Genomic DNA, 13,244 nt, shown 5'->3' on the forward strand with positions numbered 1-13,244 from the left:
AATTCTCAGGTCTACTGAATATATTGTCAATAGTAACAACGCATGAAACAGATCTGTGCGCCCATAGTGGAACATTATTAATAGGTATTCGTTCTTTTCATAACCGATTATGTACCCGAATTATACAGGATTTGCCAATACCTTATTCAAATAGATTTGACTATTCTCGTGAACTTCATATTAGAATACTCGACTGTGCGACTCCATTACACTATTAAAAAAGAGAAAATTAACATTCTAGAAACCACTTTAGCGCCACTCGTATGTACGGATTTTTTAATCATCAGTTACCATGTGTTTTCATGAATACTACACTCAGTGCCATAACTTGTGAGAATGGAAGAGCAACTGATCTTCCATGTAAATCCTCCGCCATTCAAGGGAGCACACTCAAACTCAAGATCAAACTTTCTCGCTCCACATAATACAAAACGAACACGAATATACAGGGTGCCCCAAAAGTAGGTATACACCCCTGCATTGATAAAGTATAACATTCTAGTTTTTGGGTTTATTTGCTTCGGCTCTTCTGAGCTTAAGATATAAGTAAAAAGACATTAAGAATAAATTCTAAAGAAAGTAAGTCTACCTGATGGATAACAATATGAAATGATATAAAATGCAATGAGCTGATCAGTACAGTACTGTATACCTACTTTTGCGCTACCCTGTATAAATGAAGCATGGAATATGATCACTACATCCAATAATAATAATAATAATAATAATAATAATAATAATAATAATAATAATAATAATAATAATAATAATAATAATAACTTCAAATGAAGCAAAATGTGATCTGGGCCCATTTCAAAGTGCTGAACTTCTATAATGAGAGCAACTTTATCTATTATTTGGATCCCCCAAAAATAATGTTTATTTCTTTAAGATTTAAATTGTTAAATATTGTTCCCTCAATTTAACATTTAAAGTATGGAATGGGCTCACAATACCATTTCATGACCACATACGAAATATTACAAAAGATGCGTATAAAAGATCAGAATTTGTAATAAGAAATTCAAAATATTTTCATAACTTGTATACCATTATTGTGATTTACAATGCTATGGTTAGATCAAAATTAGAATATTGCTCTCTTATATGGAATCCATATCAGAAATTTGTCCAGGGACAGCTCGAACAAATTCGGAAGAAATTTTTAAGATATTTATATTTAAAAAAAAATACAATATATTTGCCTATGAAAATAAAATACCATATGTTGCACTATTGAAAGAGTTTGACTTTATATCGTTAACTAACAGGAGGGAATATTTCGAACAACTATTTCTTTATAAAGTCATAAATGAAGTAATACAAAACAGTTCCTTTTTAGATAAAATTAGTTTTAACATAAAACAAAATCATTTAAGAAGTAGATATCTATTTTATTGCGAGGTAGCCAGAACAGAAATGTATAGAAATTCGCCACTTATAACAATGTGTTCGAAGTATAATGGAATAATCTCGACAAACAAAGAGGTATATTTGGGTTTTAGCGAAAATATTATTAATTTTAAGAAGGAAGATTTATAATATGTAAAATATTTTATAATTGATTTGATAAAATGTTTTATTTGTAAATGAGTTCACGAAGATCTTATTAACACCAAGTGAATTTTTAAATTGATTTTTACTTAGTTTTTGTGGAAGTGAAAAGTGAAGCTTTCGAGATGTTACAAATAATATGGATAGTTTAGTTTGTTTAATTTATATATTTTTCATTTTATTTTTTGTATTTTTGTGTTTCTGCATAATATGTATAGAAATATAATTTATGTAAGCCTCCTGTAACTGGAGCTTGTACTCTGTTGCGGGTAAATAAATAACAGAGCTGAAAATAATCTTCAGTACTGCTGGTGCCTCATCATCTGGACAAAATATATTTCTCTAAGATGAAGGAAAAATGGAATCTCGACTCTTCTTTAGAAAAATCTCAAGTGGGCCTCTAGAACTAACAAAATGTTTATTAAGGTTTCTAAATACTAGGGGGACTAAATTTAATGTTTCATATTTTTCTAGGGATCCAAATATTAATTCTGCTCTCCCAGGAAAAGTTCTAACTTACAGTGCTGACTATACTGAAGAAATTACTTCCTTCAAAAAGAAATTGAGTTGGAGCCGCGGTGGCTCAGTGGTAGAACGTTCACCTCTGGAGCTTGATGTCCCTGGTTTGATCCCAGCTCGCACCAAGTGAACTTTGTGGTGTACGAACACCGTGTGCGTGGGTTTCTTTGGGGTCCTCCCGTTTCCTCCCACTTTCTTCATTCCATATTTCATTAATTCCTCATCGTCACCGTCTCCTTTAGCCTAGCCGGTAAAACTTAAAGATTTCATTTCAAAAGAAATTGAGTTTTTCGAACAATGAAATTATGTATAATTCTTGTTTCACATAGAAAAAAGTTTCAGTCTGGAATTTTAATTGTGTATTACAAGCCATTAGTTCTATACTCCCAACGCAACAGTACAATAACTATTACAGGAGACTATATTGATTGCTCGCATCCCATCTCTCATCCTCTTGGTCATTTAATTAGTTTATATTAACAATGTAATGCGTTTCATTACAACAACAAATATGTGCATGTATGTATATGTGTATATGCTGGTACATTCTTAATTGATTGAACTGGAATGCTCAAACAGATAGAAGCACATTCTTGAGTAATAGCTTGGTAATACTCAAAGTTGGAATATCATTTGATATTATAATAGATAGCATTAATAAATTATTTAATTCTTTTCAGCGCCATTCATATGTTCTAGCGACTCTAAAGTTACTTTGGCACTAAGTTTTACCTGGTTTCTTCATGTTGCAGGGTTCAAATACATGCCATTGTATTAAGGTGACCAGTCGTCCTGTTTTAAACGGAATTGTCCCTTTTTCAGAAAGTCGTCCGAGTCCCGCAAAAAATACAATGCGAGACGCAAAATGTCTCATTAAAACATAGTGGCTTCTAATTACGCAATATACTAGTAATTTCTTATATCGGTTTCAATTATGTTTCAGCGTTGGTGTTTCTATATGGATGCGAAACATGGACACTTACACTGAGGAAAGAGCATAGACTGAAACTATTTGAGAACAAAATCCTGAGACGAATATTCGGACCCAAGCGGAACGGGAATGGGAATGACGGAGACTTCATAACGAGGAACTACATAATTTATACGATGTACCCAACATTGTTAGGGTCGTCAAGTCTAGGAGGCTTAGGTGGGCGGGTCATGTAGCTAGAATGGAAGAAAGTAGAAACGCTTTCAAAGTTTTGACTGGAAGACCAATCGGAAAACGACCATTAGGAAGACCTAGGTGCAGATGGGAGGACAATATTAAGATGGATCTCGCAGAGATAGGAATACAAAGTAGAAACTGGATGCAGTTAGCTAAGGATAGAAGTCAGTGGAGAGCTTTTGTGAACACGGCGTTGAACCTCCGGGTTCCATAGGCCATAGAGTTAGTTAGTTAGTTAGTTGGTGTTTATAGGGACGTGTCACATAGGTATAAGTAAAAATGTTTATGCAACTAAAATCCATTTTGGTACCATCTAGCGTATTCACTAATAAACCTTGACAGCTACATCTTATCATCTGTAAGTAAAGAAATGATAATACTAATAAATGAAATATGTACTTTTGTACAAAGAAAAGGAAAATAGTAATTATGTAATAAGTTATAGGATATTATTAAATACATAATTTATAATAATGATAATAATAAAGTAATATAAATAAATAGAGAAAGAAAGAAAGGACGAAAAGGGAGAAGAAAGTATGTATATAATTAACCGAGTGCGTCAAACAATCTATACACACTTTGAACATGAGAAATGTAGTTTCCAACTTATAAGGTTAAATTTCTGAAAAAAATAATGCTACACTCCAATTTGAAAAATGAGTGACTTTTTGCTCAAATTGAACGTTTCAACTAGTGAATAAAGTAAAAGCCTTCAGCATCGATACAGTTCTGAGTTCGAGTCACGGCTACTTGCGTACTTCGTACCAAAGTGTCCAGTGGTATTTTTACGCACATCATTTGAATCCCATTCCAAAATATTTCCCGGTTATATGGTTTACGACGATACACCTTATTATTTACTCTGCTCCGAGCGGTGTAAGTCTGGAAAGTGTGCAGAAAACCTTATTGCCCTGCTGCGATCTATCCACTGGCCTTGTACATTTTGATCCAGGTATGTTTGCACATTCCTATAATAGTGTATCGGACGGCCATCTTGTTGGAATAAAACCCGTCATCACCATACTATACGAATGGTAGGGAATTCGAATCAACAGGTATTGTTGGGTACTATCCTCCAGCTACAATACAATTAGTAAGGAGAGGTACAATAAGTGTCCTATTAGATAAAAAAAAAATGTATTTACACTAGGTGGACTTTCAGTCTTTCCAACTGCAATGTAGGAATTATCCCAGTACACACAATTATATCTATTGATAGTACCGTTAAGATTGAAATGTCCTTTAACCGACCAATCAATGCTAACCATAAACGTTATTATTAACCCATTCAGAAAATTGTATCCTGCAATCTGGCTCGTCGTTACTTAGCTGCTGCACAGCCTTGAAATTAACAGAGGTAACTTACCTTTCGTCAGTATGCATAGCACTCATACCGCTCTTACGTGTTCACCTTCTTGAAAATTTTTGTGGTGAACGCTGAAGCAGTTCCAGCACCACAACAGAGGACTCAACACTTGTAACCGTGCTAAGTCGCCCTGATCGGCCTTTCTGCACATCACACACTGCTTCATGAAAATTGAATTTTAACTCATAGACGTGTAATTCTTATCTTTTAAGGTGAATGAGTCCCATACTTACGTCTTCACTGCCTTTGAACAGCAGAGCATTCTCAACCTTAAAGTACCACTTAATAACCTTCATCCGCTCTTCAAAGCTCAAACATCCGTGGATGTTAGTCTCTTGTCATTAATTGGGTTGCACAGTTAGACCGACGATTCTACTGTCACCTGTTGAGGAAACATAACAGTGCCTTTGCCTAGAAATTTAAGTTTGTAGTTTGGAAACTACATTTTCTACAACAGTCCAAAGTATGTATACAATTCTTGACGCACCTGGTATTGTAGTTTGATAGTTATTTGTTTAATACCAATATTATTTTGAACTCCGTGTATGTTCCTAGATATTTTTATTTACATTTACCTGAATTGTATTTAAATTTTCAATTCATTTCATTGTACCGCAATTTGTTTCTTCTAAAATTCTGATTTGTGGGTAGATCCTTCTATTCCAAAGAACTTGGGGCATAAGATACTTTCGATTCGTTACGTTTCAATTTCCAGAACATACTTTTGGTGGTGCCCTGATTCCGGATGCTATCACCTTACGTTTTCGAGTGGATTTCAGTCAGAGAAGCGAGATACCTTCTTTTTCTTTCTGCAATTTCTGCACATACGTATTTTCATTACATATTCAAGAGAAGTTCATTCAAGTCACTGCAGACCTCGACGTAGATCTAACTTGATTTGTAATGAGACGATTGAAATAACAACAAACTGATATCATCTACCTGAGGTCTACGTGAACTCGGATCAAGGGTGGAGCAAGTGCGTGGTTTAGAGAGGCAACCCAGCAAGAATTTGATTGCTGATATCCACGCCGATAAATACTTTATGATGTTGGAAGATCCTGATGCACATGGTTTTGATTGGTTTGACCCAAAACTCAAGGTAGAAATAAAGTGAACTGATTATATCTTCGATCCACAAACAGAATAATTTGAAGTCGAATACATCTGGTTTCCATCGTAACAAGAAGCTGAATCCAATGTTTAATTATATATTATACTTGGTAAACTTAAATGTGGTTACAGACGCTCATAGTGGAACTGGAGTGAAAAGTTAAGTCTGTGATTCGGAGTTTCTATTAGAGTGGAAATATTTGGAATTTCAACAGACTTCTGAAGAAGAAACGTATGGGAATCAAACAGGTTCAAATACATGCATACTGTAGCAATACCACAGAGATGTTAGAGAGTATCCAAACGCAATACTGACGAGACAAGTAAAATTGTTCACGTTATGTTGATAATTCTGAAGGTGAGTATCATCATATATGATAATTGTAATCAGTAGTCACATTACCAATAAATTTCAACAGATAACAGATATATTGAAATGAGCTAAGAAAAAAAGTATTAATTGTTGTCTCACAATTGAACAACAAACTTGAATGATTATACGGAGGTAACCGTCTAGAATTGACGTAATTGTACCAATACCGGTGGGAAGGATAACTGAAAATTTGAAAGATAATACTGTAAAATAAGACTATAGTTTACAACAAACAAAAACAAATAGTGCGAATTGCGGAGGTTGTAATATAAATCAGAATGTGATGAAAATGTTGCAACAGTTATTTATCCAAATTAAACTGGATGTTCAATCGGTAGTAGGAAAGGGTAATGAAGACCTTATGGATATGCAAATCTAAAAAAAAAAATCATCATTTAACTTCGTCAAGTACTTCTATATGTAGAATATGGTATGGATGGCTACTTTAAAGTCACCATTGCCCGTGAAGATTTGAGTGGATGAACTGCATTAACAAACTGAGACAAAATAAACGCTCTATCTGTTTATCGCGAAAATTATATAGCAAATATTTTGTTTCAAACCAAAACTATCATATGGAATAACTGAGGGATGGACGAACGAATTTCTATTACAGTCTAAAAAGATCCAATAGTATGATAATAACAATACAAATTATAACCACATTCCAAACATCCAGATAATTAGACCTCTTTAGATTTGTACCTAACAGCATAAATAGACGATGTCACAAATAGTACTGCTCTGGATATTACAGAGGATATTATGATTGCCTTTAGTATTCTCTAGAGGTATTCGTAACAGCAGAAATATACTGAATGGTAGGATTCGAAAAAGTGAAAAAAATGTAAGGGAATATGAAAGGTCAATCAATTATTCAAACAGGTAAAATGAAGACATGTTGATTAGATGTATGTCTGCTTCGATACTCAGTGAAATATAAAATTTAGAGATTTCACTAAATACCCAACAACGTCGTAAACTTACCTTGGGTGGGAAGACAACATTGCATGAATAAATTAGAAACACACATTAGCATTATATTTGTAATGTAAATAATGATAATAATAATAATAGTAATAATAATAATAATAATAATAATAATAATAATAATAATAATAATAATAATGCTTGAAGTAGGTGCACTTTAAGTACGGATAATTTTATGAGATTTGACCGATTATTTTAGTGTGATGGCTAAAACGTTGTGCTAAATGTAAGTTAAATTTTCTTCATTAATTCTCTGTTCATCTTTAACCGATTTAATCTAAACCTTTCAATAACGTGACAAATAGCTAATTTTACATATTGTACTTTATTCTTTGTTAGGTGTAAAGTTAGTTCCTTCAGTTTTTAATTTCTCTATAATGTTTTTCTATAATTGTATCCTCAAAACATACAAAGTACTATATTTTTTGACTGAAAGCTGTTTGTCTCTAAAACAAAGTTCATTATTTATTTATTTACTAGCGTTTAATCGCCCTCTTCGGAGGTTAAAATAAGAAAATAGTAATGTTTTCTTTTAGTTAGTCACTTTTTGCTATTACTGAAACACTCTCAAATCGACAGAAACAAAGAAAATATAGTGAAAGATCAGAAAATAATGTGTAATCTATATAAATAGTGGTCGAAGTGAGACGGTATGCAGTGCTTTGCCATACCACCTCTGGCTTTTCAGTGATGAAGGGATACCCCTTCTGTTTTTCCAATGATTAAAACATACCGTCACTGGAAAGTAGATGCTAAATATCTTTAATACATCCATTTTTATACACAGTAATTGACGAACAGCTTTGCACGTAAAAGGTTTTATTTCTTATGTAGAAAAGCCGACAACACCGGCATTTTTCTTACCTTTTTCCTTCCCTTACCTTACATTGTTTTTAAAATAAGGTGTCTGCAAAGAAGTTCACCTAGTTTATATTTTGATGTGCCATATTGAATTGCTTCTTTGTTATGTATCTGTATATGTGTGTGTCTTCTTTTCTTAATGCATTTAAATGCCGTGTTTTGAGCATGGGCAGATTTAGGAGTTGCCTGCTGTGGGAGCGGATCTTTTGGGTGTTTAAAATACCCCATAGTCGAATGTGGGGTCGGGAGTTTTCTCGCAGGAAGATATTAATATGGTCATTCGGTTTTTGAGCAATTTCGTGTATAATAAGGGGATATTTTGTTTCAGAAAGATGGAGGGGATCAAAGTCTCTCCATGCACCTTCCCCCGCGTTACTACAGAGAAGCTCTCCAGTGGTTTTCAGTCATTATGTGAATAGAAATGGAACATTTTAGGCAACATACCCTCACTGCATTTCAACATTTAGGTAGTCGGTATATCAAGTCAAAATCGTAATAAAAAACACCACCTCTGTTTTTTCCGACTTCGAACACTGTATATAAATAAAAATTAAATATTACTATCATGGGCATTGAAAGTGTCATTGCTTATCTCAGCGAACCCGAAAACTATGAATTCGGCACTAATATCGGTCATATTCGATCAATTTTATATATCTCCTCCTGCACCTAACCGAAGTTGCACCTTCAAATATATATATATATATATATATATATATATATATATATATATATATATATATATATATATATATATATATATATATATATATATATATATTCCATTATCGATTGAGTTCTAAAAAGATTTCATCAATACTTTAATATAAGTGGAATAAACATATTTCACTGTACAATTCAAACATTTTATATACTGTATAGTCTCTTCTGTAAAAACCCACTGATTCTTCATTAACAAAGCGGAAATAAATTCACCAATGTTATTTTGTTTTCATTGACAGAATGAAAAATGTTTAAATAGTTCTTCCTATTGTGCAACACAGCTTTTACAAAATGGACATTCATTTATGATTAAAATTTGTATTTCCTCAAAGTATGTGCATAATACAAATGTTAATTAATATAAATCACTTGGCTGCTGTAGCAAACAACTCGGAAATGGAATTCTGAATTGTAATTTTAAAGTTTTATTTCTCTAACATTTTCTCATGCGTCATGGACAGGGAGGGGGAAATCATACCTATTAATTTTCAACTGAATCACTGCAATTCTGAAATGAAATATAACTAACATTTCATATCTGTATTCTCGTTAATTAATATACGTACCTATGTAAATGAAACACACAACACTACAATATATAATAACCCATACTACAAACATTCCTCTAATGGAAGCTCTTAGCCTCTCTGTTTTCTCCTACGGGTATACACGTGAACCATCAAAGCTAGTTACAGGAAAAGGATCGATTCGTTCGTAATGTGCTAGATTCAGAAGCCACCTCGATACAATTGTCGATACTAAGAGTTGCTTTTCTGAATGATTTCTCTTTAATTATCATCTTTATGTAATTTTTTCATGTTTTCTTTTATATAGACATTTATAATAAATTTTCTTTTCTATAGACATTCCCTGTTGTTCTTCGCCGAACAACTGTCAATTTATCCAAGCACCCTGTATATGACTGTTTGCATTGGTATCATAACTCAAGACAGAATAATTCATCTTGTTATTCTTGACCGATTTTACCGCAACGAAATTTTAAGGAAATCATGTGTCATATTTATCTGGTTGCCATATTTTAAAATTAGGAAAGCGGGGGATTCTAAACCGTAAGTACTGATGTGAACTTCTGTATTACAAATACCGACCTGGGATCCTTCGTACCATTTTTTTTTTTTTTTTTTTTAGTGATTTCTTTCTTAAATGACACTTCCAATCTACTTTTCTAACGAAACTAAAGTAAAGCAAATTCAATTTTTGCTTTTAATGTTTTATTAAGCTCAACAAATGTGAAATGAAATTAAATGAAATCTTTAAGTTTTACGTCCCACGGTTATGCCGGTTAGGCTAAAGGAGACGGTGATGATGAGAGATGAGTGAAACGGTGGAATGAAGAAAGTGGGAGAAAATGGGAGAACCCCGAGAAAACCCACGAGCACGGTGTTTGTCCACCACAAAGCCCACACGGCGCGAGCTGGAATCGAACCAGGGACCTCAAGCACCGGAGGCGAACGCTCTACCACTGAGCCACCGCGCCCCCATTCAACAAATGTGAGTCTCGAATTGTAAGATAAGTATTAGAAAATATCTGCAATTGTAAGGATACCTGTAAGGTAAGTTTTTTTTAAAAAAAAAAAGGATATTTCATAGATATTTTTCATACGTTTTCTCTCCACAAACGAATATTCATTCGTATAGAACCTCCAATACATTCCATTAAAAACACATGAACTACACAAAGAAAACCATTGTGCATTGAAGCAAATCTCTTAGTAGCAAACGACTCTGCGCACGCGCATTGGGCAAAAAGCTCCCAGCGTGAGCCTGAGTGCGAGTCCAAATTTAACGCAATCCCGGAATCGCGCTTGAGATTGACACAGAGATGTAGCGATTTACGTTGAATATAATTAATAATACTTTATCAATTAAGTCGTCTTAGATTTTTCTCCAATCCAAAAAAGCAGGTGGTTTTTTTGTGATTAAGAGATGATTAAGACGGGGACTAATATAGGACCTGAAAATCGGGTGATACCCGCTGAAATTGGGCAATACGGAAACTCTATATTTATTAAAATCTAATGTTTACAGAAGTTGCTGTAGATCAGTGGTTGCAAACTTATGAAGCTTTTGAGCTTTCGTACCGTTTTTAAATCCTACTGTGAGCTACCAACCAAAAGAACTATCAACTTTTCTTTTTAAAAAAGGCTTACATTTGTTTATTGCCTTTAAACTTACGTTTGTAGTAAATAGGAAATCAAACTATCGAAGTTAGCAAATGTCTAATAGCCTATATACACGAAAAACAACGTACCCAATCCCACGCGTATACAATCTACTGTTAGGTGAGGTTGACAATTGCAGTTACGCGGGAGAAACAAGCAGTTGTTGTCAGCGCCCCCTGTCGTTAGCGTCAGCTCAGTGAAGGAATCAAGGATCTTATAAAATCTTGAAGCCATACGTCACAGTTTCGCCACACCTACTCTGCTCACTCCGCTCAATAGGATTGCAATGTTTAGAGCCAACAACCATGCCGGAAACTAAAGTAGGCAATCAGACGATGGCAGAAACGAGAATAACCAATCAGACGTGTCGATGCTCGGCTGTTTTTTGGCTTTATCGATTTAATAGGGTGAAGATACATATATGCAGATCCTCTATTTATAACATCCTTGGAAAGAATCAATGTTAACCAACCGGAGCGTTAACGCGATGTACCGAAAATGTTCCCGCTAGCTACTAGTATCTCGCGATCGACTGTTTGGCGAGCAATGGTGTAGATCGTTTTTTTATTATGCCAGTATCAATATGAGCATATTTCCAACATGAATTCAGGAATGATTGTAACTCAAAGCAATTTGAGTGTTTGAGCAAATCTGAAATAAACCAAAGGAAATTTTTCATTACAATTGTAAACATACTCCATGGTTCTGGATAATCATAATAACATTTGAAACAGAATAATAACAAATTTTTGTTATATTATTTTATATAAAGATCAATATAATTATGAACTTGCATTGACAATTAACATGTATTAACAATGTATTTAACAATGTATGAAATTTGTGTTGAATATTGAATATACACTTTTCCTTAGGTTAACATTCACAACAAGTGAGAGTAGATTTTTTTTTACATTTTTAAATAATATTGAAGCCAATAATGGACAAGTACAATGTAAAAATTTTAAATTTATCATAAAATTTGGATTTTCCTTATTCGTTCGTTTAAGTATTTTAAAGTATTTTATTTTAAAGTAAGAATGTAAAGTATGTATTTTAAAGTAATAAAAACAAAAATTAAAATATATAAATGACTATGCTAACTAATGGCTGAGGAAGATGTAAGATTTGCTGGCATCTGTCTTTTCTAAATGTCTGATGAAGAGGACGTTAGGTCCTTTAAACTGTAACAAAAAAGTATAGTTATTAATATAATTCATTTTGTTCTGGTCAGAATGTTTAAATATCATTAAAATTAAATAATATTTTCATATATAAATTATCGTGGGACGGACATTCTCAGAAACAAATACAACTTATGTAAAATAATAGCTACTAGTTATTTTTGCTTCAGTAAATAAGCTTTGTAGATAGAGACCCACACATTAAATTGGAAAATTGTAATTTTATTTTTTCTATTTTATTTATTTCCTTTTATATTTTACGTTAAAAACTAATTTTAAAAAGGAGTAATTATTTAGAGCTGGATTTCACAAAGGTTACTTAATTTCTCGGTAATTTTCTGCAATATGTTGTCTATTGTTCTTCTTACACTTTTGTGCATTTATTCCACTGGGCGCCCTTCTCTGTTATGCTCACTTCTGTAAAATGTTTACTTTCTTAGTATTTGTTCATTTTTCTCCCTGTGCGAGTGATTCTAAAAGATGTATACTCTTCCACCCAACCAACCAATAAATTTCTTTTGTAGTACTTTGTTATTCTCTGTACACATTGTTCTTTAGTTACAATTTGCTGCTCCAGAAAACACTTTGCCCTCTCAGTAACTCTAGGAACCTAGTAACTCTGTATTCCTTTATTTAAAAAAAAAAAATCTGTTGTGCACTACATTCATGTTACATTTGTCAAAGAAGATATTTTCTTGAATGTCTGATATATATATATATATATATATATATATATATATATATATATATATATATATATATATATATATCGTATATATATATAAGATTACATTTATGATGATTGATTACAATGAGATACAGGGTTTGTCCGGGAAGTGGAAGGACTGATATTTTCCCTCCAAAACGTGGTGAGGGGGATGTTGCTGCACTGGTTGGGGATGGGGTTCTTAGCTACCAGCGCACCAGTCGCCAGTTTTCTTTAAGCCTTCACGGAGAGTAGATCGACTTTAAGGTGAACCCCTTTCAAGGTGCCTTGTGATCTCCACAATGAATCGTTTGTTAGAGCAACGTTAAGCGATGAAGTTTTACGTCAGACTGTGAATGGTGCATTCTACGTGGAAGTACTTGGAAGACTCAGAAAACGAGTCGGCCACGTCCGTCCAACAATCACTGGATCATGAAAACTTCATCACGACAATGCGCCAAGATACACAGCCTTTGTTGTCATGGCTTTTCTGACGAAACA

At 33.5% G+C, this 13,244-nt stretch overlaps 1 non-coding gene across 1 annotated transcript; it reads right to left on the reverse strand.

Annotated features, from left to right (window-relative positions):
• Window positions 1-10,096: 10,096 nt before the first annotated feature.
• Window positions 10,097-10,168, reverse strand: TRNAR-CCG (transfer RNA arginine (anticodon CCG)). The gene has a single exon. It is a non-coding gene; the product is annotated as a tRNA-Arg (tRNA).
• Window positions 10,169-13,244: the final 3,076 nt, after the last annotated feature.

This window comes from Thermobia domestica, chromosome 3, assembly GCF_964235325.1.
Source record: "Thermobia domestica chromosome 3, izTheDome1.hap1.1, whole genome shotgun sequence".
Classification (NCBI taxonomy): Eukaryota; Metazoa; Arthropoda; class Insecta; order Zygentoma; family Lepismatidae; genus Thermobia; species Thermobia domestica.